At 53.1% G+C, this 12,020-nt stretch overlaps 1 protein-coding gene across 7 annotated transcripts in view; it reads left to right on the forward strand.

Moving 5' to 3' along the window:
• The first annotated feature begins 7,344 nt into the window (after window positions 1-7,344).
• RALB (RAS like proto-oncogene B) overlaps window positions 7,345-12,020 on the forward strand; it is a 40,200-nt gene continuing 35,524 nt past the window's right edge. For 4 of the 7 annotated variants that reach the window (XM_029225440.1, XM_029225441.1, XM_029225443.1 and 1 more), the window contains exon 1: window positions 8,050-8,189. The gene's annotated coding sequence lies outside the window, so the exon portion shown is untranslated. Of the gene's footprint in view, window positions 7,491-8,037; window positions 8,190-12,020 lie in introns of those variants that run through there. The other 3 variants (XM_029225444.1, XM_029225439.1, XM_029225438.1) reach the window with 3 other exon arrangements.

The following is a 12,020-nucleotide window of genomic DNA, read 5'->3' on the forward strand; positions in this document are numbered from 1 at the left end:
CTGAGAACCCACTGTAAACTGCTCGGCCTGGGACGTGGCGAAGTGCGGCGGGGGGACGGGCTGGACCCCAGTCTCAGCCGAGAGGCTTCTTGTGGCCTCAAACCCACCCCTGCGGCCTCCTGAGTCTGGGCCTCGTCTCCTACCTGTGTGAGGTGTGGGCAGGCCGGCTGGCCCTTGCCATCATGCTGTGGGGCTGTGCAGCCCCCTGGGGCCCGCCTTGCTTCCTGCGGTTTCCGGGCCTGAGTGTCCTGCGGGATGTGCCACCTGCGAGGGCTGTGGAAGGAGGTCGCCACCCCATCCTTCTGGGGCTTTCCTAGCAGGGACCCGGCCTCCATGGGAACCTGCAGCTTTCCCAGCCCTGGGGGCCATGCTCACCTCATTGCCACTTTAACCTTGTTCCTGTCTACCCAGCTTCTTCTTGGCTGTTGTAAAGAATTAAAACTCATGTTTTAGTGGTCTTGCTGCTGGAGGAGGGAGTAGGGGCTGGGGGGCGGGGCTGACTTTACCGGTGGTAGTTTTCCTTTCCTTCCAAAGCAGGGGCCCCTGGCTTAGGGGTCCCTTATCCCCCACTGGCCACCCCACATTCCTCAGCCCTCTGACCCCTTAGCCTTGCCCTGCTCTCTGGAGCGGACGCAGGGATGAGATGGGCTGTCCATAAAAAAAGAAAAGCACAGTATAAAAAAAGTGCGGCTCACGAAAAGAATCACGGAGCGGGGGAGGGGCAGAGTGACAGTGGCTGAGGGGCGGGGCAACCCAGTCGCCGGAAGGGGGCGGGGCAACCCAGCCGCTGGAGGGGGCGGGGCAGGGGCGGAGGTGCAGCCCAACTCCTCCCCCGGCAGCCGGCAGGCGGCGAATGAGGCCTGGGGCGCCTGGTCCGTGCTGGGAGGCCGCCAGGAATGCTCTGGCTGCCCTAGGCCAAGAGCAGAGGCAGTTCAAGGCCAAGCTCCGGCCGGGCTTGACCTCGGGCTCTCCGCCTTGGTCCTCTGTGCCCAGGGGCCTCGTCTAGAAAGGGAAGAAGCGCAGCAGCATGGGCTGCGCGCAGGCGGGAGAGAGCAGAGGCCAGTGCCCGCGGCGCACCCAGCTCCTGGGGAGGAACTTTCCCGGCCCCTTCTGGGTTCTCCCGGCTGGCCTAAGAATTAACTAGAGGCAGGGCAGATTCACAGGGGAAGTCGACTGTAATTAGGTACATACAGGGGCTCCCTAAGAACACGGACCCAGCACAAGTCACGCAGGTGAGGCTTATGCGCCATCCAGGAGGAGAAGGGGTAGGGTTGGCCTTCAAAGGGGACGAAGGCAATTTACAGGCAGATGAAAGAAGCAAATGAGCAAATGTTTGATAAACAGATGTTTGCTGGGCTGTGCAGGGGCACTGGGACACGGAGGTGCTCTGTGATCGCACGGGCCTTGCTAGTTTCCCCCGTCGACCACCCCTCACTCATGTTATTATATTACGGTTTTCTGCAGCGATAGTTCTTCCCGGAACAGGCCCTCCATCTAAATTCTTTAGGCGGTTAGTTAGGGGGAGGGTCGAAGTCTTTTGGGCCTTGATTGTATTTAGCTCAAAATAATGTGCAAGCCGAAGAGACACATTTTGGGGTGGCAAGGTTCGCTCCCCTACACAGCCAGCATCACTTCTTTCCTCATCCCTCCTCCTAGCTCAAGTTTGTGTGTCCCCGCGTCCTCTGTGTCTGTCCGTGTGTCCACCTAGCCGCCCAGAGCTAGGCTCCGTGGGGCTCATGCATCTGCAGCTCAGGAGCACGGCTGGGCTGGGAGAGAGGATTGTTTTCATGCTGTCAGATGGGGCTGGCTTCCTGGGAGACCATGGCTAGTGTTTCATGTTGGAGAGAGCTCAGCACAGAATCCAGACACTCGGAGCTCATTTTCGCTCACCCTCGAGGGCTTTGCCGCTGTCACCCTGCAGGACTTTTGCTCTGGTTACCTGGAGGTCAGCACTGGATCTTGGTGGTGGTTACTGTGGAACCACAGAGCATGTGTGTCCCCAGAGTGGGAAGGGGAGAGGATGAGCTGGCACGTGGTGGGTTGAGCCACAACGATGAAGACTTATTACTTAATGGCAAGACAGACTTGCCCTCATTTCTGGGGGACAACTCTTGGTAAGCTATGATGGCAGAAGGATAAGTGCAGCTGATTCAAGAACTCAAACTAGCAAGGAATCATTGTTTTCTAATGTGCGTCCCAAGTGGATTCGCCTCTTTTGGAAGGGGAAATCTCCTCCACCTAATTACGGGGCTTCTGCAGGGCAACTGCTGGGATGTCATCTGGTTAGTTCCTGCTGCCTGGCTAGGTCCGTAGAGACCACATAGGAAGGTGGTAACGGTGAGAGAGAAGCTCTTGATAAAACAGTGTTTTTCAGTGACAGTAACTAAACTGAACACCAAAGGCAAGATTTTGAACACATTTAGGAATAAGTGAGCACCAGGGGCTTTTGTTGGTAGCTGCCAGCGAAAGGCTGCAAGGAAGGGGAGGCTTGGGGCTGTTCCCCAGGCTTTGGAGGAGGATTCCAAGTGAGAACTCAGGAGTCGGGACCTTTTCCCGGGGACGGATAAGTCACTCCATGCTACTTGTGTGAACTAAAGTTCTCTGGTCCTCCCCTAAATACTTGCCCTGACCTAAGACTTCAGGCTTTAGTTTTGGACGATGCAAATGCCCAGGAAGGAATGGGAACCCACAGAGCTGTCTTTTTTTTTTTTCTTTTTGGCCGCGCCATGCGGGACCTTAGCTCCCCTACCGGGGATCGAACCCGTGTCTCCTGCATTGGAAGCGCAGTCTTAACCACTGGACCACCAGGGAAGTCCTGCACTGAGCTGTCTTTAGTCATTTATTCCTGTGTATGAATGAGCCTGTGAGACCCGTTCCTGAGAACAGGAAGTGCAGGGCACTGAGGGCTGGGGAAACACAGAGTAGCAAGGTGACTGGATCACTGGAGATGCACCCCATCTAGTCTTGCTGTTTACAGTAGATTCTTCCCGCCGTCAGTAGGTAAGAATGGCTTTTTTCCGTCTATAGATCGGTGGCCCCCCTCTAATCGAGGCGGTCACCAAGTATCAAATGTCCACAGGGATGTCAGAGCTTGTCAGACTCTTTCCAATAATACCATCCAGGGCTGTTCTGGCTGATGTTCTAGGAAATTGGCCAGCTCTCTGCTCCACGCCCCGTGGCTCCACAAGCCCCGTTCCGCCTGGCTTTTGAGCACCCGTCTCCCTGGAGTCAGTGCACCTCTGGGGGTCCCGACGTCCAGCCTTGCCTCTGCTTCCTCTGGGATTTGGCAGGAGGACCTTCTGTTCAGTGCTTTTGCTCCCCTCCTTCTGCAAATCTCCCCGAACCTCCTGAGGGCAGGTTTCCCTTCCAGCCTCTGGCCCTGCGGACCCCACTTTGCTTGGACCCCCGGAACAGCCTTCTAAGCCCCATGCCCACACCTGCCCCTTACAGCTCGACCTCTACACGATACGAGAGTGGTCTTTCTAAAACCTAAATCAAAGCCTGTCCGCCTGCAGACTTGAACCTCCTAAGTGGCTTCCTGTCACACTTGGAACACATTCCAATCTCCTCACCCTAACCTAGGAGCCCCCGCATGATCCAGATCCCACCTCCCTCTGCACCCTCTGGGGTCTCACCCGCCCGCCCCGCCCACGGCTCTCCGTCCACGCCTCCTGGCCGCTGTCTCTGCGGCTTGTTCCTCCGCTCGGAAGGTCCTCTCCTTCCCCTCACTCCCAACCTTTCCTGACACTGATTCCTTTGCGTCCTTCAGGTCCTAGCTTAAATGTCGCCTCCTGAGAAAGACTTTTTAAAAAAAATTTTAAATGGGGGCATAGTTGCTTTACAACGTTGTGTTAGTTTCTGCTGTACAACGAAGTGAATCAGCTATGTGTATACACGTATCCCCTCCCTCCCATCGCCCGCCCAGCCCACCCATCTAGGAGGTCACGGAGCACCGAGCTGAGCGCCCTGTGCTGTACTGCAGGTTCCCGCTAGCTCTCTGTTTTGCACATGGTAGTGTGTATATGAAGAGAGACCTTCTTCTGACCACCCAGTCTGACGTCATCGGGAGTTCTCAGGTTGCTTGTCCATCTACTGGTTCTCTCGTCTGAGTTGTCCACCATTGCATCCCCAGCTTGGTACACGTTAGGGCCCGGCGTCAGTCAGAGGACGCGAAGCTTTGCAGCCGAACAAACAACTCCTGAATCTTAGTGCCTTCAGACCACAAACGTTTATGTCTCGCCATGGTCCGTGGACATCTCAGGCCGTCGGGGGCGGGGGTGAGAGTCACTGTGCTCACTGCAGGTGCCAGGGCTGACGGCGCGGCCACCCTCCCAAACACTCCCAGCGGCCGTGCCACCGAGAAGGGTCTCACACTGACAGTCTCCTGCCCCCAAATGACTACGTGTCCCTTCCGCTTCCAGGTCACTGGGTAGAACTAGTCACGTCGCCTCACTCAAGCACAGGGAGCTGGGAAGTTCAGGTCCCGCCAGTGCCCTGGAAAGAGAAGTGGAAATACTTGTCAGACAGCGCTCTGGACTCAGTTGATAGTTTTGAAAGAGGAAACATCTAGAATGCTTCTTCTACAGCTGCAGTGGGTGCGAGTCACCTTACAGGGGCCTGCTGGGGATCTCGTATCCCTGCTGTTCAGGCCCTGGCCTCTGCGGGCAGTCAGGGTTCCCTTAGGAGAAGCTCAGCAGACAGGGGTGGCCCGAGACCAGACAGGAGCAGTCCCAGAGGCTCTGTGGCCAGTCACCTCTCAGGGCTCATCCCCCCATGGGACATGCTCCTGGGCTGTGACCTCTGTGAGACAGCCCTTCCAAAAGTGTTCTGATCCTCTCTGCACCCACCACGCTCAGCCGGGGCCTGGCGTGTCTAGGAGCCGAACAGATGTTCCTCCCACGGGAATCCCTCCGAGTCCTGGGGGCTAAGGGAGGTACGGAGGTGGGGGGTGGCGCGGGCAATGGGGGGAAGAGAGTAAGGACAGCATTTCTCAGAAAGCCCACTGCCTCCATCCTGCATGACATTCTGTTGCTAGTCACAGCAATGGCACTTATGCACCCAGGAAAGGTAAGGAAACCGCCTGTGGCCACTGTGGACCCTAGGGGTGTGGGGACAGGAAACGCTGGTCGTCTCCACAACCCTGATCCTGTCCCCTAAACTGCCCGTTTCAGCTGGCTGGGCTGCGGGGAGCCGCTCCACTGTCTCAACGTGCATTTGGTCAAATGACATCATCACAGCAGGTCCTTCCCGCTGGGCTGCACACAGCGCTGGCTGCGCGACAGCGGTGCGCACACCCCAGTCACCACGGGCCTCGGGACGAAATGCTGTCCCCTAGGTGGTTACGATGGGCTTGAGTGCACATCTTGGCCTCTGCTGGCAATCACAGTTGAAGCTAACATTTGTTAAGCGCTCATCAAGTTCCTAGCACTGTATCTACCGAGAGCTCTATAGGTAATTGCATTTAAATCTTCACCCCTGCAGGGCACAGGCGCTGCTCCTATGGGATGGCTGGGGAAACTGAGGCCCACAGAGGCTAAGCAACTTCCTAACCAACTTCCTAATCATTGCTAGTTCTGTGAATCTGTGCTTCCTGATTCTAAACCTGTGCACTTCACTGTTACTCCATAGGAAAAAGTTTGCACCTGATTCCCCTTCTAGGTTATAAATACTAGAGAGCTTCCTTTTTTAAAAAAAGTTTTTACCTTAAAGTTTATTTTATTGAAGTGTAGTTGATTTACAATGTGTTAATTTCTGCTGTACAGCCAAACAGTGATTCAAGTTATACATATACATATATATACATTCTTTTCCATTGTGGTTTAACAGGATATTGAATATAGTTCCCTGTGCTCTGCAGTAGGACCCTGTTGTGTATCTATTCTCTACACAATAGTTGGCATCTGCTCATCCCCAACTCCCAGCCCATCCCTCCCCCACGCCCCCCCCTTGGCAACCACCAGTCTGTTCTCCACCTGTCTGTGAGTCTGTTTCGTAGGTAAGTTCATTTGTATCGTATTTTAGGTTCCACACATAAGCGGTATCACACGGTGTTTGTCTTTCTCTCTGAGTTACTTCACTTAGTGTGATCATCGCTAGGTCCATAGAGAGCCTCCTTTTTTGAGAAGCCTCCTACCTTCTCTCTTATAGCACCTGGCAGTTTCTGTCATATAATTAGCAGGCAATTAGTACGCCTTTAATGCATACAAGAAGGGTAAAACAGAATACTTAGGATAGTAGGGTAACACTAGGATATTCTGGTGACATGTTTTTGGTTAAGACCGTTACTTAAGACTAAGTTAAAGCTTCTGTGCTTTTTGATACAGCTCTTGGTAAAGGGCCTGAATCTGTTAGCTGCTTATACATAGCAATGTAATCAAGGCACAAAGCCTCTCATATACCACACGCAGCACCCTGGTGTATAATTATCAACAAGGAAAGGATTAATTACACGGTGCTAGCTGCTGTGGATATCAAATTGAACAAGAGATAGTTTTCATCCCTAGAGATATAGAGGCGGGCATTTAAACAATTGATTGCCATACAGTGTGTGACGGACGTGCCATGAGGTTTGTGTAGGGATCAGTGGGGCCATAAATCCTGCGAAGGCGAAGTGGAATGAGGGTAGGACTCAGCTCTAAGAAGGGGCAGTTAGGAAAATCAACCCAAACCCTATTTGGATCGAAATTACAAGTTCCTGAGCCTTGTGGGTGAAAAACCCGTCGGCCACGAGCTTACCCACTGAACTTCCGACATCAAGGCTACAGCTGGGGTGAGGATTCCGGCCCTTGTACGTGACCTGGGCCAAGTCATTGCGAGGCCCTGGCAACCCCATTACTGCTAATGGGGTGTCATCAGCGTGGGGAGTGGTGGCGGCAGGCGGAGGTCCCGCCTCGGGAGCCCCGGTCCGGCGTCCCGACAGCCGCCTGGAGGCATCGTGATTTGCCTCGGTTTCTCCACATCAGGCCTGCCTTTCCCTTTTGCTTTCCAGGGCTCTGGCCTCGCCCTGACCTAAGCCCACGGCGGGAGCACCCCTGCCCGCCACGCCCAGAGTCCCCAGACCTGCTCGGATTCCTTCACTGGAGCAGTGGTCACGTGCAGCGCGTCAGCCGCCGGCAGGAGGAAGTGGAGGCGGGCGGGGCCTGCGTGCGGAGCCCGCCCCTCCCGCCCTAGGCGGCTTCTCATTGGAGAAGCTTCCTCCTCACCCCGCCCAAGGCTGGGAAACTCCGCTTCGGATTGGCTAGTAGGCTCCCGATGGGCGAGGTCTCCGGGGGATGGGCGGGAGCGGAAGGCAGAGCGCGCTCTCGAGGGGCGGGGTTGCCTAGGCGACGCCGGGCGCGCGCTCGGGGGGTGGGGAAGCGAGCCGGCGGCTCAATGACAAATCGGCGGGGCAGGGCTGGGGTCCGGCCGCCGGAGGAGGCGAAGGAGCGGGCGGGGCAGGTTTAAGGGCGGGGGCCGGTGCGGACGGCCAGGCGGCACGGGACGGGTCGCAGGTAAGGGTGTCCGCGCCCCAGCGGGGCCCTGCGGGCGAGGTGGGGCGCGCCCTGGGCCGGGTGGCACCTGGCCCCGGCTCCGCGCAGGGCTGTGGCAGGAGGGCGACCTGGGGGCGGCGGCCCCGCTCGGGCCGGGGACGGGGGTCCTCCCAGACCCGCTTGGGGCGGAGGAGATGGGGGCGGCGCCCCAGGCGCCTCCCGAGTCCGGCGCTCCTTCCCTTGTCCGGCAAGTGGCCTCTGCCGCTACTTCCTGCCTTTCGGGCCTCCAGCCGAGGAGGGTTCACTTCCTCAGGCCCTTAGTCGCCGCTGTGGTCAGGGTGAGGCTGTGAATGTTGCACAAACTTCTTAGCGCCTCAAGAGCTTGGCCGTGGACTCCCGGGGGCCGCGCTTCGAAAGTTGCGCGGTCTGCTGCGTGTTGGGTTTGCTGCCGTCCTGGTGCTGAGCGCAAAGTTGCTCCCCGCCCCCCCCGCCCAGCTCCCTTACGCGAGGGGCTGGCGCTGGGGCGGCTTCTCCCGGGGCGCGCCTGGACCTGCCCGTGCGCCTCGTCTCGCCCCCGTAGGTCTAGGAGGTCGTGCCCGTGGTGGGTTCAGACGCTGGTGCCGAGACAGCTGCGCCCAGGCTGCTCGTGGGAGCAGCGTCCGTTCTGTGCTCGTTTTCGGGTGAATTCTGGAAACGTTGGAACTTTGATGTTGCTTTCAGGTGAGTCTTCCGGAGAGAAGCTCTTGTGTCCCCCGGACTCGTTTAGAATTGCCATTGGGAGAGACTTGGCTGATGGCTCGTTGGAGTTGTCTGTGACTTGGTTTCGTCCCTTGTAGAACAGTGAACTTTCTGCTTTGTCCCGGTTTCCTAACCTCATTTAAAAATTTTTTTTGGTTAGGTTTTGAGGATGGATAGTGGGCACTGATTGTCAGAAGGACTAGTGTATCTTTCAGACGGGTAAATGACCCATATTTTAAGAAAGCAGCAAGATTCTCGGATGTCACAGTTGGAAACAGTTTAAGGCAGTGTTCCGTCCACCTGGAACAATATGATTGGAATGTCGAAGTTCTCAGATACGGAGTGAGCGGGAAAGGTAGGCTTGAATATTGGGAAGGACAGGAGGGCAAGGTGCAAAGACCCACGTTCTGAAACTTTCTTCGTGGTGTGATCTCGAGCACAGCTCTGCACTTCTCTGTCCCGCAGAGTCCACAGCTGTAAAAAGGTGATAGTCATCCTCCTTGTTAGGGTTAAACGAAGTAAGGAACGCTGGCGGCGTCCTTTGTGGCAGTGGGGGTTAGGGTTAGGGGTGGGAATAAGGCCAGGGACACACATCCCTCGTGTGTGGCTTCAGTTGCTACAGCTAGTCTTTCTCCTGCCCCGTCTGGGTCTTCCCTTCCTTTTCTATTCATGTTATTTCCCATTGGAAACAGTGACTATTCTGACCTGAGATGTCAGCAAGATTTCCCTATGCCCAGGGTTTCGTGTGAAAAAAAAGTGGGCGGGATAACTTATTAGATATCTTTTGGGAATACGGGACTGGACACATAAAGATAGGAAAACAAGAATAGGGCCGCAAATGGGATCTCAGTGGGTCTTGGTAGAAGGTGGAAGAGGTGGAAAAGTTCTGATTTCTTGCCTTAATTCTTCAGGGTTCTTGCCTTGGTGGAAGATGGCTTGAGATTCTGGAAATGTTTAGACCACAGGGTTGAGATAATTCTTTGGGCTGCATCACCCAATCCCACAATAAGTCTTTGCATTCACTTACTAAATTCTTATCCACCTAGAAACATAATTGGAGCCTCTTTCTGAAAGCTAAATGTGGAGACAGTGTAACAACCTAGAGCAATAGCTCTGAGAGATCCTGGCAGCTCTTCTGAGGCTTCCAGTGCAACTTGTCTCAGGGTGATAGCAAGAGTCCCACTTTTCACTGGCTCCAAATCCAGCTTGTCCTTGACTTACTGAAGTTACGTCCCGATAGACCCACCATAGGTTGAAAATATCGTAGGTCAAAGACGCATTTAATACGCTTAACCTGCTGAACCCATTGCTTAGCCTGGCCCAACTTAGACCTGCTCAGAGCACCCCCATTGCCTCCAGTTGGGCAGAATCACCCAAAACAAAGCCTGTCCTATAATAAAGTGTTGAATATCTCATGTAGCTTATTGCATTCTGTACTCAGAGTGGAGAACAGACCGGCTCTGTGGGTATGGAGGGTACGGACTGGTCTTGTATCAGCTGTTCCCCCTTGTGGTCCTGTGGCCGACTGGGGCTGTGGTCCAGCATCACAGAGAGGAGTTTTGTTTTTTTTTTTCTTTAGTTATTGAAGTATAGTTGGTTTACAATGTCGTGTTCGTTTCAGGTGTACAGCAAAGTGAAACATATATATGTGTGTGCATATATTTTTCAGAACCTTTTCCCTTATAGGTTATTACAGGATATTGAGTAGAGTTCCCTGTGCTATACAGTAGGTCCTTGTTGTTCACCTGTTTTATATAGAGTAGTGCATATACGTTAATCCCAAACTCCCTAATTTACCTCCCCCTGCCTCTCATCCCCACATGCTATCCCCTTTGGTAACCATAAATTTGTTCTCTATGTCTCTGGGTCAGTTTCTGTTTTGTAAATAAGTTCACATTTGTATCATTTTTTTAAAAGACGCCACATATAAGTGATATCATATGATACTTGTCTTTCTCTCTCTGACTAACTTCACTTAGGATGAGAATCTCTAGGGCTATCCATGTTGCTGCAAATGGCATTATTTCATTCTTTTTTAAGGCTGAGTAATATGCCATTGTATATATGGACCACATCTTCTTTATCCATTCATCTGTTGATGGACACTTAGGTTGCTTCTTGGCTACTGGAGTAAATAGTGATGCTATGAACATAGGGGTGCATGTATCTTTTTGAATTACAGTTTTGTCTGGATATATGCCCAGGAGTGGGATTGCAGGATCATATGGCAACTCTATTTTCAGTTTTTTAAGGAACCTCCATACGGTTCTCCATAGTGGCTGCACCAACTTACATTCCCACCAACGGTGTAGGAGGGTTGCCTTTTCTCCGCACCCTCTCCAGCATTTATTATTTGTAGACTTTTTGATGATGGCCATTCTGACCAGTGTGAGTTGGTACCTCATTGTAGCTTTGATTTGCGTTTCTCTAATAATTAGCGATGTCAAGCATCTTGTCACGCGCCTATTGGCCACCTGTACGTCTTCTTTGGAGACGTTGTCTATTTAGGTCTCTGCCCACACAAGAGGGTATCTTGCCGCATATTGCTAGCCCGGGAAAAGATCAAAGTCCAAAATTTGAAGTAGGTTTCTACCGAATGCTTATCTCTTTTACACCATCATAAAGTTGAAAAATCGTGGGTCACATCCTAAGTTGGGGGCTGCCTGTACAGAACACAGAGCCCGCTGGATGTTTTTCTAAAGTGAAGGAGTGTTGCTGAGGAGTCTGAATGGAAGAGAGCTGACTGAGTACCAGAGAAATGGAGCCCTTCCCTCATCGTGCGGAGGGGGCCGGGGTGGGCAAGGAGGAGGAGGGAACCTGATCCTTACTGAGCATCAGCTATCTGCTGGCACAGACCCCCTGATCTAACCAATACCAGGTAAGTATCTGGCCTTGGAGATTTGACCATGAGCTGTGTCCTCAGTTCTTTTGGTTCCTAGGAATACAAATACGGGTGTGCACGTGTACATATTGGATGTTCCAAAAAGTAGAGGGGCCAAGCAGACATGAGGGCAGGGCGTGTGAGCTTTTGGGTGGGTGAGAGTGGAAAGAAAGGCGAAGAGAATGTGGATGCGGACTGTCAAAGAGGGAAGGTACGTGTGGTTCCTATAGCAACTGCAAAATACCAGCCGGGTCTCAATTTCAAGTTTATGTTACTCTAAAAAAAAAAGTAAGTGCTTATCATTTTCCTGAGTGTTCTCTGTCGTGGTTGTAGACCAATCTTTGGGGAGTTTTTGCCTTTTAAAAAATCGAAGTCTAAATGCAGAAACGGGTGCTATCAATAGATAATGGCTAATACATTGTTGTCTTTGTTGCTTTTGTCAGAGCTTAGTGGGCAATATGTATACAGTATGATTTAGGCCCACCAAATTGGGAATCGACATACAAAATATTGAGTTAGGTCTCATCCAAATTAAAACATTCCAAGCTATGTAATTTTGCTTAGTATACGTCATGAGTTGAAGGAAATAGAGTAGTTTGGTGCTGTGTGGCTGCCTGCCTAAAAAGTTTGTCTGTCTTTTGAGTGAATTTTCTACTGCTGTGTAATAAATTGGCCCAAATTTAGCAGCTTAAGACAACAGACATTTATGATCACATAGTTTCTGAAGTTCAGGATCTGGGAGCAGCTCGGCTGGGCGCTCTGGTTCAGAGTTTCTCCCGAGACGGGGCACGCACACGCCTGTGGCCTGGGGGCCTCAGTGCTCACCACGTGGCTGCTCCGCAGGGCCCTGCACAACCTGGGCGCTCACCTTCTCCCCCGGGGCAAGTGACGTGTGTGTGTGTGTGTGTGTGTGTGTGTGTGTGTGTGTGTGT

This window comes from Monodon monoceros, unplaced genomic scaffold (assembly GCF_005190385.1).
Source record: "Monodon monoceros isolate NGI ecotype Baffin Bay Population unplaced genomic scaffold, NGI_Narwhal_1 Super_Scaffold_16, whole genome shotgun sequence".
Lineage (NCBI taxonomy): Eukaryota > Metazoa > Chordata > Mammalia > Artiodactyla > Monodontidae > Monodon > Monodon monoceros.